At 44.7% G+C, this 22,998-nt stretch overlaps 1 protein-coding gene across 6 annotated transcripts in view; it reads left to right on the plus strand.

Annotated features, from left to right (window-relative positions):
* The first annotated feature begins 11,130 nt into the window (after positions 1-11,130).
* COL6A3 (collagen type VI alpha 3 chain) overlaps positions 11,131-22,998 on the plus strand; it is a 92,476-nt gene continuing 80,608 nt past the window's right edge. For 4 of the 6 annotated variants that reach the window (XM_033229777.1, XM_033229780.1, XM_033229782.1 and 1 more), the window contains exon 1: positions 11,131-11,554. The gene's annotated coding sequence lies outside the window, so the exon portion shown is untranslated. The remainder of the gene's footprint in view (positions 11,555-22,998) is intronic. The other 2 variants (XM_033229778.1, XM_033229781.1) reach the window with 2 other exon arrangements.

Raw genomic sequence — 22,998 nt, forward strand, 5'->3', positions numbered from 1 at the left:
CACCATTCAGGACTCATAAAGCTCATCCCTAATGTCCATCTTCCATCTTCAGAAGAATGAGGGCCAGTGAGACATGACCTGGCCTCACATCTCTGAAGGGTGGTTCTTGGAGCAAGCATGGCCTTGCTCTCCTCCCCTTCCACAGGGATGGCTGTGACTTTTGTATACTCTGGCTCATTTCTGTTTTGAACTTGTTAAATTTTATCAACAGCTACCTACAGAAGATTTGTTCATTATACCTTTTCTTGGCCACCATATTTTTTTAATGGTAAGTTAAATCAAAAGAAGTCTTAAATGGTATTGTGATATGTAGACTCTTTGGAAAGTTATTATGAAGTAGAGTGTCAGGTGATATGTGAAAAACCTAGTAGAATCATTTCTTTCTTGCCCTCTCTTCCTTCCTTTCCTTCCTCTCTCTCTCTCTCTTTCTGTTTTTCTTTCTCTCTCTCTCTTTCTTTCTTCTTTTAGATGGAGTTCCATTCTTGTTGCCTAGGCTGGAGTGCAATGGCACAATCTCTGCTCACTGCAACCTCAGCCTCCCAGGTTCAAGTGATTCTACTGCCTCAGGCTCCCAAGTAGCTGGGATTGCAGGCATGTGCCACTACATCTGGCCAATAATGTTTGTTTTTTAGTAGAGACGGGGTTTCACCAAGTTGGTCAGGCTGGTCTCGAACACCTGACCTCAGGTGATCCACCCGCCTTGGCCTCTCAAAGTTCTGGGATTACAGGGATGAGCCACTGCGCCGGGCCCAAGTAGAATCATTTCTTTTAGAAAATAAGGGCTTTTACTAGACTTTTAGATTTAACTAGAAGTTTCAAAGAGCTCAATCCAGATCTTGGGGTGCAGATTAAAAGTGAAGAGTAGAATTAGACCTTAAGAGGCACAAGACTGAATGTATTTTAGGAAAAGAGAGGATGTGGAAAGAGACGATCCTTATATTTTAGGAAACTGTCTTCCACCATCTTTGCAGTACACAACTGTTGCCATGGTACTACTAACCTCATCTGTTAGTGAGCTCTGCTGTGATAACAAACAACCCCCAAATCTCAATGGCTTTGAACATTGAACATTTCTTTCTTCCTTATGTTACACAAAAAGTGGCTATGGATTCGCCAACAGCTGGGCTGGTGCAGCTGGACTCCAGGAATCCAGTATTCTGGAAAAACAGCTCCTATTTTGTATGTGCTCATTTTGTAGCATGTAGAAAGGAGAGTTAGGGAGTCGCAGAAATTTGTAATGCGTTTCTCGTATATCACATTTTCTCAAGTTCTACTGGGTCAAGCTAGTCACACAGTCAAGGCTGGCAGTGCGATGAAGAATTAAAATCAGGGCTGGGCGTTGTGGCTCATGCCTGTAATCCCAGCACTTTGGGAGGCTGAGGCAGGTTGGAAGGTGGGTCACCTGAGCTCAGGAGTTTGAGACCAGCCTGACCAACATGGAGAAACCCCATTTCAACTGAAAATACAAAAGTAGCCGGGCATAGTGGCACATGCCTGTAATCCCAGCTACTTGGGAGGCTAACGCACGAGAATCGCTTGAATCTGGGAGATGGAGGTTGCAATGAGCCAAGATCGTGCCATTATACTCCAGATTGGGCAACAAGAGTGAAACTCTGTCTCAAAAAAAAAAAAAAAAAAAAAAAGACTTAAAATCTGCATAAAGGTGGGTTTGGTAAATCGATGGTGATTAGAGGGAATGTATAATCTTCTACCAGGCAGGAGCCGCATATTAGAGGAACAATCATACCCTCCACCACACCCAGCAGGTTGTCCTCTCTTTCCTGTAAACAGGGGGAAAAGCCACAGATACTGGAAATTTCAGATTGGCTTCGCATGGTGAATGGGACGCTCACCAGACTGCGTCCCTACAATTAATATAGTGCCTACTCTGTAAAAGGTGTGTTGAAAGAGTTAAAGAATCATGGAACATAGACACAGTTGAGATGATCATGCGTCCTGTTCTTTAGTAGTTGTTTTATTTGTACTGTCTCAGATTTTAAAACACAAAAGCTGCAGTTAATTTCATTCACAAAATATGGTACGTCTGATGAGCAAGTCTCCAAATTATCTTTTGGATTTCTTTCCTAAGCAGGAAAATTTCCTGGGAACACAGAATGGCTGTTCATTTAGGATTAATGAAAAGCAGATATTTATAGTTTAGTCTTCAGAACCTTCCCTAACTAAGCCCCGTGTCTTAAAAGAATGATGAAAAACACCTTTGGAAGGCATATTGGCATGGCACAGCTAAAACTTCCAGTACATGTAAGTACCAGGAATGACCTGTGAACAGCATGGGTCTCCTTGGCAGGCAGTTCTAGTCCATAGGCAGTGTCCCAAGCCACTCCACAGTCTCTTCAAATTACCAAGGATGGGATTTGCTTATCAGTTTGTGATGAGGTTGGAGTTGTTTCAGAAAACACAATCTATCTGTTTTACTTATGACTAAGGGACTCAGTAGAATAAGAACAGATGAGAAAAAGGCATTTTAAAAGAAAGTTCTTCTTGCTTTGGCTTCCTATAGGGCAAATCCTTAAAACCGAGACATCAAGACAGAAAAATATGCCTTGGAGACTGCACACAATTTCCTTCTACTGCTGTTTTGAAGGGTATGGTGGATTTCAAGAACGTGCCAATCCTTTGCTTTTTTTTCTTTCTGTTTTAAAATGGTAAAAAGGACATGTGTATATAAATTTATGTCAGAAAATTTTAAACTTTAAGCCCAAAATTCTATCTCTCCAAATTGTAAAGTAGTGTTTGGGAACAAATAAACTCGATGCTGTTGCTAGGACCCTTTCCCCCAATTTCCACCCTTTGATCATCTTCAGAAATTTTGAAAACGAATTATTTGACAGGGAGCTACATTGTAAAAAATTTTTCTCTTGATTTTCTCTTTCTTTTCAAAAGGGATTAAAAAAATAAACCACAATCCAGCAACCCTCTGTCTTTCCTGAAGCCACTTTCAATTCTTTTCACTCTTTCTTCTGTCATTTTCCTCCCTGTGAAATGCTTATCCTGCTCATCTCAGCTTCTCCAGTTATAAATATCTCTGACTTCCTTCTATGGGAATGCGCATTTCCTTGTCTTATGTCAGCCATTCCTCTCTCCCTGATAATTGTATCACAAATGTTGTTTAAAGAATTCTTCAGTGTTTACATGATCACGAGCGCTAAAACGACCTCTTCTTTGGTTTGTTTGCTTGTGTGTGTGTGTGTGTGTATATATATATATAGAGAGAGAGAGAGAGAGAGAGAGTGAAAGGGAGAGAGAGACTTCCAGCCTCCAGAACAGTAAGAAAATAAGTTTCTATTGTTCTAGGTGACCCTGTTTATAGCACGTTGTTAACAGCAGTCCTAGCAAACTAACACAGAGATTGTGTGTGCCCACTGCTGCCCAGGATGCTGGCCAATGGGGCGGGGGCTCGGCAGGAAGTACTTTCCTGAACCCCCTCCACTTCCGGGGAAGCACTTTCCTGAACCCCCCTCCACTTCTGCACCTGCTGTAGGTCTGCCTAGGCCCTGTTCTGTGCTTGTTGTCCCCGGGTCTGGAGCTTCTCTGGTTTAATTGTTCTTGAAATTAATCCCAGGGTGAGGAGGGAAGAGTGGTCAGTGTGGGGTGGGGACCTAGGGACTTAAGTCCTCCCTACTGAAACTCCCAACTCATCCCTGTGTTTTCAGCCTCAGTTCAGTCTTGGATAATAACGGGAGCCTCCAGTTCCTGAGCGGTCTGTTATCACTGTAGATCGGATTTCCAGTTTACTGCGTTCTTCAGGGATTCCTTCCAGGTGGAAGTGAGGGCGCCCTCTCCTGGCGTCCCCAGCATCCGCCCGTCCCTTCCCGGCCGGCCCCTTAACCCCGGTTCTCCACAAGTCTGCAATGAGATCCTTGAGGTCCACGCCTGCTTCATCTTGGCATCACCTCCACTTCCTAGGGCAGGGCTTCCCCACACAATAGCCCCTCAGTCACATTTGTTGAATAAGTGAAGGAATGAAGGAGTTGAGATGACTTTGAAGCTAAAATGAGTAGACATCTGACTTTGTGCCTAAGAGAAAATTCTTCCTAAGGCTAAGATTGTTAAATAAAGGAACTGGTCCACCCATCCTTTACACATGGAAATTTATATTTCAAACTGAAAAAAGCCAAATTGGCACTTTGGTTTCGTCCTATAATTATAAAACCAAACATCTCCTTGCTAAAATTTTTGAATTCCAATCAACTGCAAAAAGTTTCTTGGATCTTCTCACATTTGGGTTTGACATCCTTAAAATTAATCAGCTGAGCATGGTTTATAGCTCACAAAAATCTAGGGAAAATGTTATTTTTTTATTTTTATTTTTTGAGACAGAGTCTTGCTCTGTCGCCCAGGCTGGAGTGCAGTGGTGCAATCTGGGCTCACTGCAACCTCCACCTCCAGGGTTGAAGTGATTCTCCTGCCTCAGCCCTCCTGAATAGCTGGGATTACAGGTGCATGCCACCACACCTGGCTAATTTTTTTTTTGTATTTTTAGTAGAGAGGGGGTTTCACCACATTGGTCAGAATGGTCTCGAATTCCTGATCTCATGATCTGCCTGCCTCGGCCTCCCAAAGTGCTGGGATTACAGACATGAGCCACCGCGCCTGGCTAGGAAAATGCTATATATTTTAACTGGGCAGTTTTACACCGATTTTTCCTAGAGCCACCTAAAAGCTGGCACATTCTCTTTAATGCAATTTTCTCATCCTCCCCAAATGTCTGGGTTCACATGTCCCCCCAAAATTAATCATTCAAGATGAACATAAAATTGTTTGTTAGACTTTTCTTCACAAGAATGTTTATTTTCATAAAGTGTTTCCCATACACTCAAAGACTCACTTTAGGATCCCCAGTCCTCGCCCATGTCTCCCTGGGTTGACGCTTTAGGAAACATATTTGATATCTACTTTGTATTTCAGGCTTTTGTGCTACTGAAAGGCAAAGACTTCCCTTCCTGCCTGTTTTACTTATTTATTTATTTATTTTTGAGACTGAGTTTTGCTCTTGTTGCCCAGGCTGGAGTGCAATGGCATGATCTCGGCTCACAGTAACCTCCACCTCCTGGGTTCAAGCAATTCTCCTGCCTCAGCCTCCCGAGAAGCTGGATTACAGGCTCCTGCCCCTACACCCAGCAAATTTTTGTATTTTTAGCAAAGATGGAGTTTCACCATGTTGGCCAGGCTGGTCTTGAACTCCTGACCTCAGGCGATCCACCCATCTTGGTCTCCCAATCCTGCCTGTTTTGATGAGAAAAGTGTTTTTAAGAAAAGTCAAGGAAAATCTAGAATAGCTACACTTTTACCACAGCAGAAGAAATCGTGGAATTACAGTGGGAATAAGTGTAATGGCTTGACTGATCTGCTAGTCCAGGACTTATTTCAGAAATGTGTCTTCTTTGAACAGATTGTATTAGTGCATCAGGCAGGACTTCTTTGGTTGTAAGTGTTGGGAACTTAACTTGAACTAGTATAGAAGGGATGTCTGGAATCAGGAAGCCGATTGCATTCTCTTTCTGTCCTCTCCACTTCTCTCTGCTTTGCTGTCCTTGGCTGGCTTCCTTCAAATGGTAGCAAATATGGCAGCTCCTGGTATTATCAGAAAGGGCTCGAGACTGGCTGGCTCTAAGATGTAAGCAGGCAGACCTGGGGATGAGCTCACCAACTCTGGATCACCCAGTAGAGGAGATGCCAGAAGGTTCTTCTGGAAGATGGTAGCTCTCATTTAAACCCCTGGTCAAAGTAGGGGATGGGCATTCCTGAAATAAGAGAAGTGTTGGTCTAGACACATGGCCCAACAGCTCTCTGTGCATGGCTGGCACTATGTTTTCCTTCATAGCCTGGGATGTTTTAGTAGCATAAAGTGAAGTGCTATTTGGTTTTACTCTCAAAAATTGCGGAAACAGCATCATTTGTGCAGTAGAATAGAGTAGGAAACATTCACACCAACATGTCCATATGAAGTGCTTAGGGAATGGGGAGGGGCAGCTGGTCCATCCTTGTTCCTGAGCCTGGGTCTGGGTGGGGCTGAATCTAGAGGTGGGAGCTTTGAAATGTGCAAATTGGGGCAGGGAAAGAAATTGAGGCTGGAAATGAGGCAGAGATGAATACAGTTGATGCAGCCCAGATCCCTGGGGGGTTATTGCTGGATGATTCTGGACATTATTGAGCACAGCTACCACTCACTCTGCAGAAGAGAAAACTGAGTTGCAGGAACCTTAGTTGATGTGCCCAAAACCTGTGGTGAGTTAGCAGCAAAGAAGGCACTAGGGCCTCATTCCCAGAGATCTGCTCAACTTTCCACTCTTAAAACAGGCACAGGGATGGAATGAAAAACCCCAGTTGCCCTCTGGCTGTGGGGTCATTGGAAGCCTCAAGTCCTCTTCCTTGGTTGGGCTTCTAATCGTTCTTGTCTTGAAACAGGCCTAGTTGCCTCAGTGGAGCATTTTACTTTATGCTGATTTTGGAATCTCACATACCTCCTCTTCAATAAGATGACACTCCAGCCTCACTGCAACAAGCAAATCTATTAACATGATCACAGATCCATCACCGGGAGCTGGTTGAGAGGGTGAGAAGAGTGGACTTGAGCTAGCCCTCCAGGAATAACTCCCAGGACATCCCAGCAAGAACCCTCTGGTCCATTCTGGGAGATGGGGAAACAGGAGCCTGTACTGGAGAGACTGAACTTAGGAATGCACTGCACAGCTGCAATCCAGGGTTTAGAGGATAAAGATGGAGGCACCCTTCAGCAACTGTCTGGATGCTGGGATGCGGCGTGTGGCAGATGCTGCTGCTGTGGCTGCAACTTCCCTTTGAGTCCCAGAGACTGTGATGGAACCTGGATGCTGAGTCCGCTACACTGTCTGCCACTGCCTCTTAACATTCAGGAAACTGGAGTCTTCATATTGGCTTCTCTATGACTGCGTGTATGTTCAAGTTCCTTCAAGCAGAGCCTGAGATGGGGTGCTGTGCAAGTGATTACTGAGGGAGAGCTCCCAGGGGAAACCTAGAAGGAAGGCAGGAAGGAGGATAAGGGCCGGAGAAGAAGCCAGGCAAGGGGTGGGTTCTGAGAAGTCAGGCTGGTCCCATGGGAGAGCTCTGCAGTGGGAATCCTCTTGCCAAGTTTTTCTGGCCCAGAGGCAATGGACTGGAGTGTTGTATCCCACATTAGACATCATTGGCTGTGGGCCACCCCAAGGGAGATGGGCTACAACCCTGTACTAGTTATCAACTGCTGTGTAACAAATCGTCACAAACTTAGCAACGTACAACAACATGCATTTAATATCTTGGGTCAGGAGTTCGGGCCTGGCTTCGCTGGGTCCTCTGCTGGAGTCTCAGAGGCTAAAACCTCAATTTGGGAGAATACATTTCTTTCTGAAACAGGGAATATTTTCAAAGCTCATGTAGATGTTGGCAGAAGTCAGGCCCTCGTGGTTGTTGAGTTGGGGTTCCTGCTTCCTTGCTTGTTAGGAGCTGCTCTCAGCTCCCAGAGGCCCCCACATTTCCTTGCCATTGGCCCTCACAGGATGGCAGCTCACTTTGTCAAGACCAGTGTCTTAGTCCATTTGGATGGCTGTAACAAAATGTCATAAACTTGGCTTAAACCACAGAAACTGATTTCTCATGTTTGGGAGTTTGAGAAGCCCAAGATCAAAGTGCCCGCAGATTCAGTGTCTGGAGAGGTCCTGCTTCTTGGCTCATGCACAGCACCTTCCCTCTGTGTCCTCACATGGTAGGAGGATGGAGCGGTCTCTGCATGTCCTCTTTTATAAGGCACTGATCCCATTCATCAGTGGAATGATGATCTTCTCTATGACCTAATAACCTCCCAAAGGCCCCATCTCCCAATACCATCACTTTGGGTGTTAGAATTTCAACACATGGATTTTTGGGGGCCCTGACATCCAGACCCCAGCAGTCAGCAAGATAGTCTCTCCCTGCCATTTCCTAGGACAGAGTCTTCTGTGATCCCTGGATGACTTCCCGTGACCCAACTGTAACCTAATCCAGGGAGGGACACCATTCATCTTTGTCATGTTCAAAGGCTGGAATCAGGGCTCAGCTTCCATTCGCACTCAAGAGGAGGGGATGACACAAGGGCTTGACTGCTGGGGGTCATCTTAGAATTCCACCCACCCTACACACCCCAATGTCTCCAGAAGAGACAATTCCCAGCATCCATGAACAGTCTCCCAGGAAAGGGCATGGGAGTGAACCACTAGCATTTGACTCTCATATGAAGGGGTTCTTGCAGAGGCACTCATGGGACCTTCCACACTATCCTTGCCCATGGGAGAAAGGCCAGCCAAAGTCACAGAAAATCACCATCCCTCAGGCCACCTTCCAGCCTGAGTATCTGGGTGGGGAAGCCTTATCCCCATCAAGGCCATAGCCACAAGGGAGCTTGGGAAATGGAGTTCTGAACTTGCTAACTTGTATAGTTAAGGAAAAGATATGGGAAGAAAATGGGAAGAGGTGCCAAGGGCCAGTTCAAGCCTGCAGTGAAGGGGAAACAGAATTGAGAGATTCCATGACTTAATGAGGTCCCACTGACGGCCTGGCCTAGATCCAGGACTCGGGCCGTTTAGGGCAGCTCCAACTTTTGAGGTTGTTTTCCTCCTGGGATCGGGTGGCAGAGAGGAACTGGAAATGTAAGTGGAAATCCACATACTGGTGACTAAGGAAGAAAGCCGCCATAGAACCCAAATTCTCTCTTGTTAGCACGAGGGAGGATTACCACGAGTTTCTGGAAGTTTCTAGAGCCATGGGCAGTGCTGAAGAGGATCTGGATCATCAATGATTAGGTGCAGCTAAATGTTAAAGATTATGGTTTCCTACTGAATGGGAGCTTTTATGTCTTTAAATCTTGTTCTAAATGATTTCTTGCCCTTGCTATTTAAATACAGCCATCCATTGGTATCCATGGGGGATTGATTCCAGGATCCTCCATGGAGACCCAAATCCACAGAGGCCCAAATTCCTGAAATAAGGTGGTATAGTATTTGCACATAACCTACGCATATCCTCCTGTGTACTTCAGGCCATCTCTAGATTACTTATAATACCTAACACAGTGTAAATGCCACGTAAACAGTTGTTATACTGTGTCATTTAGAGAATGATGACAAGGAAAAACATCTGTACATGTTCAGTACAGATGCAATCATCCACTTTTGAAAACCATTTTTGAACCACAGTTGGTTAACTCCATGGATGCAGAACCCATGGATACAAGGTCGACTGTAATAGAAACTTTCAATACCAAGGAACGCATGTGCCTAGTGATTTTGCGAAAAAGAGTGTATTTGTACTTGCAAGAAACCGTGGAGTGGAAACACCTAAAACGTGCTTGTTCAGTTAACTTCAGTTTGCTGAGCTGCTTGGAGCACGGGGTTGTAATCAAAGGTTGTCTTCTTTGCAGCAGACAATGTTCTGGGAGAAATAGTTCTCCCTAATGCTGAACTTGCAGACTCTAACCATGGGGGTGGCAGCAAGTATCCCAGGTCTCTGTAGGGGCCTGAGTCCATGCCTGCACTGTGCAGAGAGGATGAGGGCAGAGAACTGGATGCCCCTGGAGGGGCGTGTTATCCTTTTACATGGCATGCAGGCAGCGCGGTTCTATACTCAGAGCCTCTGCTCAGAACCCCATAATTCATGTTCCATCCTTGTTCCCTACCCCAGTGCTCTGCAAGTGAGCCCTTTGGTGCGGTGATGGGTTGGGCCCCTTTATGGGAGAGGAAGGGAGCCCTGGAGCTGCAGAGGGGAGCAGGCATTCTCTCTGGGGTACTGTCTTCTTTCTTCCCTAAGTTGGAGGGAGATAATCCATGGGAAGGAGTTAATGATTTCTTCACTCTTCAAACTTGGTCCAGAAGAATCTCAAAGTCAAAAAGACCCTTTGGGATGTCTCTTGATATTTCACATTAATGGACTTTTCATAAGGACCACCTGATGGGAGAGCAGTGAGAAGTTTGGGGATGGCCAAGGGTGGAGTTGTCATTTGAGCTCTGATACTAATCCAGACCGGACAGTGACAATGTCACTTACTCTCTCGGAAATTTCTTTCTTTCTTTTCTTTCTTCTCCCTCCCTCCCTCCCTCCCTCCCTCCCTTCCTCCCTCCCTCCCTCCCTTCCTTCCTCCCTCCCTTCCTTCCTTCCTCTCTCTCTCTTTCTCTTCTCTTTTCTCTTCCTTTCCTTTCCTTTCACTTACTCTCTTTTCTGGAGTCTCACTCTATTGCCCAGGCTGGAGTGCAGTGGTGCCATCTTGGCTCACTGCAATCTCCACCTCCTGGGTTCAAGCGATTGTCCTGCCTCAGCCTCCCAAATAGCTGGGACTACAAACGCCTGCCAGCACGCATGGCTAATTTTTATATTTTTAGTAGAGACGGAGTTTCACCATGTTGGCCAGGCTGGTCTCCAACTCCTGACCTTGTGATCTGCCTGCCTCGGTCTCCCAAAGTGCTGGGATTACAGGCATAAGCCACTGTGCCCAGCCTGTTTCTTTCATCTGTAAAATGGGGCCACAATTTCACCTAATAAAAAAAAAAAGACATCTTTCTATTTAAAAGGGCTCAGGGTGTTGATGTTTGTGATAAAGGAGAGAATGTGTATTGAAGTGTTTTGAAATGTACAAAGCTTTCTAGAAACAGAAGTTTTTACTCAAGAATTTTCCTGAAGCTTTGGCAAGATAACCATTTTCATTACCCCTGTCTGTGCCTAGAATGGGCCTATAAGCTCCACAATCAGAATCATTAGATATAGAAACTAAAAGAAATGTAGCCTCCTTTTTTTGCCTTTTCATTGGTGAACAGAGCTTTGGTTAACGGAAAACCAAGACGATTTTAATTGCTGGTTTTTCTATTTGAAAGGGGAGGTTATTAGTAGAAGTCTCAATTCAGAAACTTCAAGAAGAAATGGGAGGGTGTGGTGAGGGTAAGGGGGGACTGCATTTCCTGTTTTCCTTTCAGATGGTGTTGGAAAACATTGCAGGAAAACCATGGATACCCACGAAGAAATTCCAAAATTTATTCTTTTTGACGCCAAGGGCCCAGCCCAAAAGGTGACGAGTAGGAGTGGTCAATTTTTTTTTAAGAGTTGGGTCTTGCGGGAGTCCAGCTAAACGCTTGTAGGGTGAAGACAGAATTCAGAGGGTGACATCAGCCCGAGCGGGGGCCAGAAGAAACAGAGTGGAGGAGTCTGGTTTCATTTACAGTTTGGGTCAGTTCTGCAGTGAGGAGGGGGAGAGGAGGGGTCAGGGACGGAGGAGGAGGAGGAGGAGGAGCTGGAGGAAGCCCTGACTGGTATCCCTGGCCCCAGTCCAGTTTGGAGCTCAGTCTTCCACCAAAGGCTGTTCAGTTCTCCTGGGCTCCAGCCTCCTGCAAGGACTGCAAGAGTTTTCTTCCGCAGGTCTGAGTCTCCACTTCTGTGGTGGAAAAAGGCTGCAAAAAGAAAAAGAGACACAGTGACTGGGAAAAATATGCATCCTCTTCAAACCTAATTGAGTCGAGGAGCCCAGGGACACACACGCCTTCAGGTTTGCTCAGGGGTGAGTGTGATTTCTGTTCTGTTTTTCCAGGTTCGGGGCTAGAAGGAAATGCTCTCAACCTGAAGTGACCATTTCTAGGTAGCTTTAGTGGCTCTTACGTTTACGCTGTTCGCCAGTTTTCTGTACATGTTTTAGGTCTCTGGAAGATTCTGCTGATTTTTCTTTCTCACCTTGTGGCAGTGGGGTTTCCTTAACTTGGTTAAGGTTGTGCTTGCCGAAGAGCGTGAGCGCTTTTCCACCGCGCGTCTGTGGCTGCTACGCGCGCCCTGTGCATTCCGGGCGGCAGTGTGTTTTGGCCCATGATTTATTTAAGTTACCACTGCCTTCTAAAACCCATTTGGGATCCGCTTTGTTTGCAGAAGCGTCTTTGCCGAGGACTAGCAGAGCTCCCTGCCGAGCGGCTCTGCTGGGAGATGTTTTCTGAGCTCTCGGGGTGGTGACACTAGATTAGGGTGCAACAACCTGCGTGGGTTTTCAGCCCAGGGCCGCCCACGGGAAGGTGCTGGTGGAGCACATCGGCTGCTTTCACGAGATTGGAGTGACTCTGGTGCCCAGGATGGGGGCCAAGTAAAGGATCCCTCAGTCATTGCCATCAGACTTTCGTCTTTTCAGGAACCTGATGTCTCTGTTGGAGACTTTGTCCCTTGGGGTTGCTTAAAGGAGTTGCAGGGGTCAGAGAAGAAGAAGGAATTTGGCATTTGGGCAGCATGCTGAGTGTCTAAGGCAAGGCCCCTGGGGCTGCAGGGCCAGCCCATGCTGCACAGAGGTGAGGCCAGTGCCAAGCTGGGAGGCCCCAAGGGCTGTTCCCTGGCCCAGAGGATGCAGGGTGGGGCTCGAGTCCTCTCTTGCTGAGGATGGAACACATTCACTGACAGTGGCCAGCCTGTTTGGGGAACCTGTTTCAAGGGGCCTACTATGTTTGAAAATGAATGGGGATTGAAGTATGGGTGGAGTCACTGGGAGGGACTAGGGGGTGGTTGAAGAAAAATCTGCTTCCACAGGAAGCCCCAGGAGCCAGTTTCGTGGCTGGTGCAGACCCCAGGAGCAAACCCCTCTGAGTGCAGGGGAGTCTGCTGCACAGGATGGGGAGGCAGGGCTGTGGCCCCGGCTGACCAGCTTCTCTCCCCACACACAGCTCACCCCGATGAGGACCACAGGGTGCTAGAGCTGCAGGGTGCTTAGAGCTCACAGGGATGGTGGATGATTAACCTGGGATCCACCAGCTCCCCAGGGTCCCATTCTTAACACTGTAAAACACTGAACCGAAATGGCTTTAAAATTGAAGTTACATTGCTCCTAAGCAAAACTATATTGAAAACTGAGTGAGTGGTCGTTGATGACATTACTGGGACTTCTGAGGTTTTTTTTTGGGCTAAAGATAATGGAAGAGATTTTTGGTCAGAAGCCACTGATGTAGTCGTTTCCTGGTTTTCAAAATGAGCAACCAGGAGCTCTGAGATGTGGAATTCCTTGCCTAGGCCACAGTGCGAGTGTCTGAGATGGCAGTGAAATCCTTCCCCATTGCAGGAGAGCAGACAAGCCAGCGACGGAGGATCCCAAATAACTCATATCTAGTTGGGAAAACTACTTGGTGCTCACTGAGACTCTATCAATGAACTGAGAAAGAAGTGAGGTGGACTGTGGGAGGGCGCATCGGCTCTGTGACCGGAATCCGGGGTTGGCCGCCCTGCTCAGGCCACCTCCTGGGGGTGGAGGGCCCTGAGGGAGGGGACTTGGTTGCTCTTCTTTCTGAAGTGGGCTGTAGCTGAGGATGAAAGCCTGGGGTGGGGAGGCGGGGCTTTTACAGAGATCAGGATCTAGGAACGGCTGCCCGTCTGGACTTCTTTGTTTAGGTGAGGGTTTCTTGTAACCCAGAGGTTTACTTTTCTCCTTTCCTCACTCATGGTCGAGAGAAGCCAGGAAGCAGACACCGAGTGGAGAGGAGGGCTTGGGAAGGAATTCCATGTTGGGGTGAAGTGAGGCTGTCCTGTCTTTTCCTATCCAGGCATTGGAGGGTGTGGCCACAGCACCTTTCTGGGAGGTGGCTGGGGAAGCCTCTAGAATGTTAGCCCTTGGCCCCGCTCTTCCCCTGCTTGGCAGGGATCGTGTTCCACCCCACCATGGTTGTGGCCCACACGTGAGGAGATGTGTGGCAAATGTCCAAACCTGGGGTCTGAGTGATATTTTTGATACGAGGTAGGCATCTTTCTGAAAAATTGTCTTCACTTCGCACTTCATTTTGTTTCTAAAGCTTTCAGGACTCAGCAAATTGCACTGACTTTATCATAAGTGCCTTTTGTGATTTCCTATCCTAGAACTTAATACGTCCCCGATGAGAAAGTAGGAAGAAGCTCCTCTCTTCAGTCGATTGTTGATTTGTGGTTCCAACGAGGCTGCTCATCCTGACCTTAGTTTCAGGGACGGAACCCATAGACGCGGATGCCTAAAGCCGGCTTGAAACGAGACCGCCTTCTTTGGAAGCTTTGGAAGCTGGCGGTGACTTTTTGCCAGCGAGGCTTCGTTTGTTTCCTTGCTCAGAGTGTTTAGACAACCGGATCAAGCGTAGACTTCATCAGCGGTTGATATCACCTCCCACTTTTATGTGAAATTCCATGTTTAGGATTTAAAATTCACCGGCAAGTCATGAATACTATTGCATGACACTTCCTTGCAGGCACAGTAGCAGCTTTAGCAAAAGTTTTTATTTGAAAGTTCAGTTTGTCACTGCTCTTTTTGGAAGAAGCTGAAAATCTAGTATCTTTCGGGGGAAGAATCGCAGGTGGTTTCCATCTGACGGGGATGTTGTGTACCAGGCAGCTTTCTCGCCCTGACTTGAGGGAACAAATTTTCACGGCGTCCTGGCTGCAGCAAGCAGGCAGTAAAAGCACACTGCTGCTACATAAATAGCTGACGATTTGAGAAGGGACCTGACATTTAAAGAAAATCCTATTAGCTCTAGCTAAGGAAATGAAAGCCACAAACCATCCAAATTTTAAAGCAGGAGAGCTTTAAAGGTTCCTGCTAATTCAGACAGCTATGAACTAGACAAGAATGGTTATCTTCATTCTCGCATTTCTAGATACAGCTTCTCCACTTCCACTGTAAAACTTCGGTGGAATTCAGTGTAAAACTTCAGTGCAAAGAAAGGGCAATCCTACTCTTTAAATAAAAGATGTTGCTTGCCCCCTCTAATGTGTGGTTACGAATGTCTTATTTGCAGGGAGTATTCCACAGGTCCTGATTTTGCAGAGATATTCCCTTTAAGAATTCACTTTGTTAATTTGAAAAATATAATTTTAATACATTCTGGTCTTATAGTCCATTTTGGGAAGGAGATGAAATTTTGAGGGCTGGGCACTGTGGCTCATCTCTGTAATCCCAGTATTTTGGAAGACTGAGGTGGGTGGATCGTTTGAGCCCAGGAGTTTGAGACAAGCCTGGGCAACATACGGAGACTTTGTCTTTACAAAAATAATTTAAAAAATTAACCAGGCATGGTGGCATGCGCCTGTGATCTCAGCTATGAGGTTGAGCCTGGGAGGTTGAGGCTGCAGTGAACCGTGACTACGCCACTGCACTGCACTTCAGGGCCTGGGCGACAGGAAAAGACCCTGACTCAAAAAAGAAAAAAAAAAGAAAAAAAAAAGAAATTTTGAGTTAGCACGTTCATTCTGGTCTAGCTGTTTTTGAAAAGGCAGTTTGGTTTTCTTTCCTCTAGAGGGAGGTGTATCTCTGCAAGCTCCAGAAAAATCTCTGAAGTGGTGCCTGGAGTCTCCCAGGGTGGGGTTTCAGGGTTTGCAGTGACTCAGTGATGACCATCTCAACAGAGCTTGTGGGCAACTTTAGGACTGACATTTCCATACATGATTATCATTATTATATTTATTGTGGCTGTTCATAATAACTGAAGTGGACACACATTAGAGCTTTGTTTTTCTTCTCTGTGCGGGTGTAAGTGTATTGAGATGAAATTGTGCCATCAAAGGAGGCAATCTTTGTTCTCAAACAATTGCATTACAAGGGTATTCAGCAACTAAAACATTTTATAGGAAGCATTTTACCCATATCTAATCACAGAGGTTTAAATGAACAGTCGGGTGCTTGGGAACCAAAGTAAGTTTGCATATTCATGCTATTGTGGATCCCTGTAGAATTACTGGATTTTAGAACTGTGAGGGTGTTCATGACATGTCCTTTGATACTTTCCCCTAATGGACAATGGGTTTTAACATACTTTTAAAAATTCACACAAGCTACAATTGTGAATGTCTCATCTTAAATATTTGTTAATACAAATATAAATTACTGATGCTCAGATTTATGTTTGTTAGCTTGAGATAACCAGTGTTAAGACCCTGAGGGAGATAATTCTAGCTCAGAGCAAAAATAATAATAATTATAAAAACAAAACAAAACAAAACAAAAAAAACCTAACCCTTTGGTTAGTCTTTGTGTTCTCATGTTTACTTAAGTTTAACAAGACCTATTGTGCATCACGGCCTTGAGCGCTGAGGTTCAGGGAGGGGATAAAAATGACCAAGACATAGCCCCCTCTCTTCTGGTTGGCAAACATATAATTTCTGTTTGGCTAATTGAAATATCAAAAAAACTATCACCTTGGTGGATGGTTTCTCCACGCCTTTTATACTTCAGATGAAGACAGAGAGCTCAGAAAGGTATGCCCAGCGACAGGGCCACAGAGCTAGTAGCAGAAGTGTCTGATGTTTCCAATATGCAGACATCTTGGACTCTGGACATTTCAAGGGGGCCAAGCCTTTAAGAGTGTACTTTAGGGTGCCGTGTGGAGAAAAGTACTCTTGCCATTCCCAGTCTTCCTTGGAGTAACCTCTTTTAAGTTGATTCAGCAGAGGAGTAACTGTTGTTTAAAAAAATCTGGAAAGAAAAAGGAGAGAAGAAAAAAACAAATACGAAAAGTTCTGCCAAACCCTCTCCCAAAGGCAAATTGTTAGTCTTGTAGGGGTCTGGCAGCATTTAGCACAGTATGATCCTACTGCTCTCCTGAAGTTTAAAACTCATGAAATACAGAGAAACGTTTGAGAATTGTGAGTGGCCACGGATAAGTACAATGGGAAATGTTTCTGTAAAACCCCCGGTGTGTACTATACATTAGATTTTCAGGAACCCAGAGCATCAGGAATTGGCCACTGGAAGGAAGAGCTCATGGCTCGGTTTAATTTCAAAATTAAAAATTGAACAGCAGCTGGAGTTGACTCAGATCTCAAGGGAAACCATTCCAGGAAACTGGTTTTTCACTTCTGGAATCTTCATTAGTTGATTCAGCAGCCCAGGGCCGGTACCCAGAGTTAGTGCCAAGTCAGCTAAACCCACAGCTGGCCCAGCGGTGCACCAGGGTGCTCTGTTTCTAATTGGGGCTGCAGAAAACCCATCACTCCTCAGAGCCCAAGGCAACAGATGGAAGAGAGCAGTTGCAGGACTTTGGCCTGTTTGAGCAACAGACAAGGAGCATTCTTTTACACAAAAGGGAGGCTGGGAGAGATTGGCCGACCATTGCTGACAGAGGCAGTAAGGAAGTAGAATTTCCCAGGTTATTGCAATAAATCCAGCATGGATGATATTTTATCAGATGTTCCAACTTGATTTTTGAAAAGGTTTCTATGTTCAAGAATAATTTTCTCTTCTCTACTTGATTATGAATTAGACTAGAAAACAAACAAAATATCTAACTTTTCTTTTTACAATGGGAGCACCTTTCAGCCATTTTAATCATTTACGATGGAACATCACAGTTTTGGAAAGGTCAGTAGCACCCAAGTTCATTGCCAAGAAGGAAAGAGACAGGAATAAGTGCCAAGCTCCAATTTGGATCCAGCAGCGTCATGTGGCAAGGGGTTGGAATGGAGTGGGCATTTGTGCAATATTTCTTGAAGCATTTTCTAACGCACCCTCTTCTTTAACGTTGAAATGGAACTAGTCTCTGCCTGATGTTTATAATTAGCAGTGTAAGTGCAGACAAAATCTCGTCTGGCTGCCATATATTTCAGAATGTGGAATGTGTTTTACATTTGCCTGGTGGTGTCTAGCTTTTCAAATCACACCAGATATGGAACTTTCTGCTTCATGGTTATTATCTTGAATGCTAGGAATATGTTTTAAAGTAACTTTTTCAAATATCTGGGCAATTAATCTGGAGTTTCTTAATTGCCTTTGTAATGGGAAGGAGGCCCACCCCTGAGGAGCTTGGCCGAAGCCTGGTTGGAGGGCAGCATGTTCTTACAGGTGCTCTCATTCACAGAGTGGGGCGTTGCTAGGGGATGTCCAGGCCCTCTCTTTCTGCATTGCTTTGTTATAATCCATGAGTGGCAGGACCGGTGTTGCTTTGTTAGATTTTACCGGGAAGAGCCGAAGATCTCAAATTGGCTACTCCATATCTAACAAGGACCACAGTAGGTGACAAAATACCCCAGTAGGTAACAAAGGAGGTCTAGTTACCCTGCCTGATGAGAAGAGTTTTAAAATGTTGCTATCACAGGATGCACATTCAGTTTGAGTCAAACAAATCACTGTTCTAGAGTATTTTCATAGAATAGAAATTTGAAGGCCAGTGTGGTGGCTCATGCCTGTAATCCCAGCACTTTGGGAGGCTGGGACAGGAGGATCCCTTGAGCCCAAGAGTTTGAGACCCACCTGGGCAATATAGCGAGACCTTGTTTCTACCAAAATTCAAAAAAAATTAGCCGGTTATGGTGGCACACACCTGTAGTCCTAGCTACTTGGGAGGCTGAGGTGGGAGGATTGCTTGATCTCAGGAAGTTGAGGCTGCAGTAAGCTCTGATCGTGCCACTGTATTCCAACCTGGACAACAGACCTATACTCTGTCTCAAAAATAAATAAATAAATAAATAAATAAAAGAAAAAAAGTAAAAAAGAAATATGAAATCCAAGTTGTTAAATAAACAGGACAAAACCAAAATTTGATGTATTTCTTGGAGCTGTTCCAAAACACTTACTTTTGAGGATTCTCCTTTGGGTCTTTCAAACAGCAAGAGCATATTAAATTCCACTCTCTTCCTACCCTAACTGCAGGACTTAATAAATCCTTTCTTAGCTTCCTCCCTGAGGTAAAGAATGGGGACTTCTTTCCCAGGATTCAGGCAAAACGAGAAAGAGTGAGAAAAAGAGAAAGAAATGGGCACTCCTTCTCACAGTCTAGGAACGGGTGTGGCAAAGGCAAGGGTGGATGAGTGCCTCGAATTTACTGAAATTTGACTTTTTATTTCACAGTCAGTGTGCACGGTTCTCCCACTGTGGTCTTTGACTATTTCTAGTGCTCCCATTTTAACCAGGACAATTAGGAACTAACAGAAGTCCCAGAACTTGATAGGAGGGACAGACTGATTTTAAAAAGCAGTGCTTGGAGAAAACCAAAAAAATGACTTCAAAATGGAGCTCTGGATTTATTTGAGTCTTTGTTTTAAAATTATTTCCTTGTATGCATGTGTGTGTCTCTTTCTTAAAAAAGATTTCCAGACATGGAAAATGAAAAAGGTTTTGAGTAGGCTGAATGAAAACTAATTTACAGAATTGCAAGATAGCTTGGGAAATCATATTCATTGGAATATGATTGAACATGATTTCAGGTTGAAGGGCCATGTAGGGCAACCTTTGTAATGAAAGGTATCCTTTTAAATTTCAAAGGGATAGAAACTAGATGGGAAAAGGCACCTCGAATCCTTTTTAGAATGAGGCAGAGTAAACAAAAAGATGAATAATCCTAAATAGAAAGATGAGAATGAAAATGTGATGAATGTCTCTTATTGAATCTGTTGCCTTTAGGACACAGAATCTGGGATGAAGGAACAGACCCCTTCCAGCCCAAGGGTCTCAAGTAGCCAATTCTTAGTCTTTTTCATATTTGAAAGAATGATAGCAGACAGCCGAATTCTATTGACATAGAATCTGTGGTGTGTCACCACCAAGGAAGTCTAGTTCTTCCTCAAAAGACATGCAGAGTTTCCTTGAGATCTGGGTCAAATCTGGCACAGCCTCTAGGGTTTCCTGGGGTTCTTCCCACGAGCTTTGGAAATGCTAACTTGGGTTAGGTTTCTGGTTTTACCTTGTTTTATCTAGGTAGCTTTGAACAATCACTTTGGCTTGCTGGGGTTTCAATTTCTCAGCTCTAAAATGGAGGGAAATCAGCCATTGGGCAGTGGGGAGGAGGATGTGAAGTTCTACCCACAAGACAGAAGCCCAGGAAGCGTTACTAGCGCTCTCCTCTTCCTTCCTCGGGGAGGGTGGTGTCGGCCAGTGAGCGGGGATGGCTGCCTCATTCCTCCTCGTTGAAGTGGGTGGGTGGTCATTTGGGGAGATGGTGTTTGACATCTTTTCATAATCTAAATGAAAAAGTTCTCCAAAATTTGCTGCCAGGGAATTTCGTTTTTTATATAAATGGAGACTCCAGGACATGATAAACAATAGAAGAGAGTTAATTGCAAATGAAAATATCAGCAAATATTCAACAACTGGGCTGGGAGCCCACGAGCCACAAGACCTGCTTCCCGCATGATGGCAGGAAAGTGTGTGGGGCCAAAGGCGTTTTTCCCACCTGGGAATTCAGCTCAGCTGAACCACATGAGTTCTGAGTCATCAGTGGAGCCTGGATAACACATTGTCCTACAGGCGTCATCTCCCGTCCTTTTCAGAACTGGAAGGGCTCCTTTCCTTCTCTTCCCTGCCCTCCTCTTCCCTCAATATCTGGATATATTCTGGATAAAATAATTCCTGTGCACAGTGTATTTATCCCATTACTTTGTGTTCCAATGGGAAGTATCTCCATTGAGGGGGTTACTCTTCTAAAGATTCGTATCTTGAAAATAAAAATCTTTACATATGATTTTCAATGAACTAAAGGTTTGTTTTACTCACAGAATTGTTGAAGCAAGTGAGTGACGTCTTAGAAAGACTTCCCAGATTTTATTTTGTAACTGTTTAGATTGTATTGAGCACTCTGGAAGACGAGAAAGGTAGTTTTGGAATTGCATAAGAGTGAGCCCACTCAATGCTTTATATGTGACAGAAACAGTGGATTCAAAGGTGTTCACTGTGTGAGGGATGGGAATGGTGAAGAAAACTATTAGCAAAACCTGCTCAAGGCATAATTCATTTGTGCTCTTTGTCAATGCTCCCTGCAGAGGAGTCTTCCCATCCCAGACTCAACAGTGAGGGGACAGCTCTCATCTTATCACATGTCCTATTTTCTCCACCTGGATTACAAAGCTGAATGCTTTACAAAGAGCTTCTCTTGTGTTCTTATTCACAAACAAGATTACCACTTAAAATCATGCCTCTTGAACATGGATTAAACATTTAAAATAATTGAACTGGATCTTCCTGAAGATTTGCATTAAAATTTTTAATTGAAGCAGTGATGCTTAAACTTTGGGGGGTGAGGAGTGGCACAACTGCCTTTTAGAATCACATACAAACATGGACCCTTATCCCCAGAAAAACCCTCATCCACAGATGCAATTTTGCACTCAACTGTGGGAGGATCATAGACTCTTTGAATCTGTTGATCCCATATTAAAACATTGATCTAGACCAATTACAATAATACAGTTTGTTTTGGAAAGAACAGGCCATTTTCCTGGAAAGAATCTAGCAGGAAGTTTATACCTTTGCTAACAAAAATTGACCCTCAAGTTTGATAGAAAGAATCAAGAATAGCACATATGAAATGTACTTTTATATTATTCTAAAGTGTATATCATTATTTAATTGAGGTCATACAAAAAATTAGATATTGCAATTTTTTTTTTTTTTTTTTAAGAATCAGGAATGGGTCTAACAGACTGTTGGGAAGAAAGGTAGAACTTGGTGGAAAGGTCTGGAAGGTTCCCAGGGTTGCATGGGGTTGAGAGATTCCTAGAGAGTGAAGGGGCAAAGATGGGGCTGTAGCACAGTGGGGGTAGGGTCATCCTAAGTGGAGGGAGGAGAATGGGCAGTCCAGCTTGTCAGGGGTCCCTGAGCCCTGCTGTGCTGGGACTATGCTAAAACTTGGGAGCATTGTCAAACCACAGCATAAGCACTGGAGACTGCTCTTCTACATTGTGTTAACATATCCATGTCCAAAAGGCAGTGACCATTGTAAGGCAAAAAAATCAGGCTGAGCTTCTGCAATGCTGCCATTACCACCAATCATTGCTGTCACTTTGCTGCAGAAAGAAATGTGTTCTGTTGATGGCTGGCCTCCTGAGCATCATTAGAACAGTATTCCTTTCTCACTGTTGATATATTTCCAAGAGACCACTGTATTGACAGGTGGTTCTGTTTTAGCTGCTGAGATCACGCCTTCAAGTTCTCAGAATCTGAATCACAGGGTAGATTTGTTTCAACACAGGTGGTACTTTTTGTTGATTTTTTTTTGGAAATCCAAAGCCACATGGGTCCTGGTGTTCATTCCCTTGTTTATGGCTTCATCTGTCTCCATCTCACCAATTTTTGGCAGGTCAGGCTTAGGGTCCACACTGTGTTCCATCTTCCTCATAGCTGGGCCACACGATTTGGACTCCAGCTTCTCCCTCTGGGCCTGACCTCAGTCAGGAGGAATTTCATGGCAAATCCATGGGACTGAGCTTCAGGTTTCCTTTGCACCCACTTAGCTCCTGTCCTTGACTGGCAGTCTCAATAACTCTCTGTGGCTCTCCCTCTACTTTTGCTAAGCGGTCCATCTGGACACTAGTCCACTGCTCCATTCATGGCAAAGTTACATCACTCATCAGCCAGACAGACTCTCCTCTGCTGTCAATCTTCAGATGGCAAGGCTGAGAACATTAGATCATCCTCATCCCTGATTTCATTAGCTATATGGGGAAAATGGAATTCCGGTGCGACACAACAGACAACAATAAAGACTTGCAGAGCCCATGGGGGCACCTGTGGAGAAAGGAAGGTTAAGATAGAGATACAAAAGCTCAGGCCTTGGGTGGAGCCGATTCCAAAGCTCAGAGGATAAAGTCAGGGCAGAAGCCATATTTGCACCGGGTCTGAATGTTAATATTAGATTCTTTCCCACTTTCATGAGACTCTGATCTTCTTTGCCAAACCCTAACATTTTGCATGACATATATTCTTTTCTTCTTTTCTTTCCAAATCTTATTTAGAACTAAGGGCAAACATTGTGTTATTTGAATACAGCGGCATATAGACACACTTTAGGATGTTTAGTTGTGTTATTTTCTCCTCTTAGCTCTTAAACTCTATCACATCTCAGAAAAGAGGCTGCAATTACATCATTCCTGTTAAATTGATGGCTACATTTTAGGGGTAGTTACCCATACTTTTAAAACCTCGCAAATGATATTTCCTGTCCTCATTTCTATTTTAATTGTGGTAAAAACCATATAACCTGAAACTTACTATCTTGACTATATTTAAGTGTACAGTACAGCAGTGTTAACTATATG

Source organism: Trachypithecus francoisi, unplaced genomic scaffold (assembly GCF_009764315.1).
Source record: "Trachypithecus francoisi isolate TF-2019V2 unplaced genomic scaffold, Tfra_2.0 Lachesis_group13, whole genome shotgun sequence".
NCBI lineage: Eukaryota > Metazoa > Chordata > Mammalia > Primates > Cercopithecidae > Trachypithecus > Trachypithecus francoisi.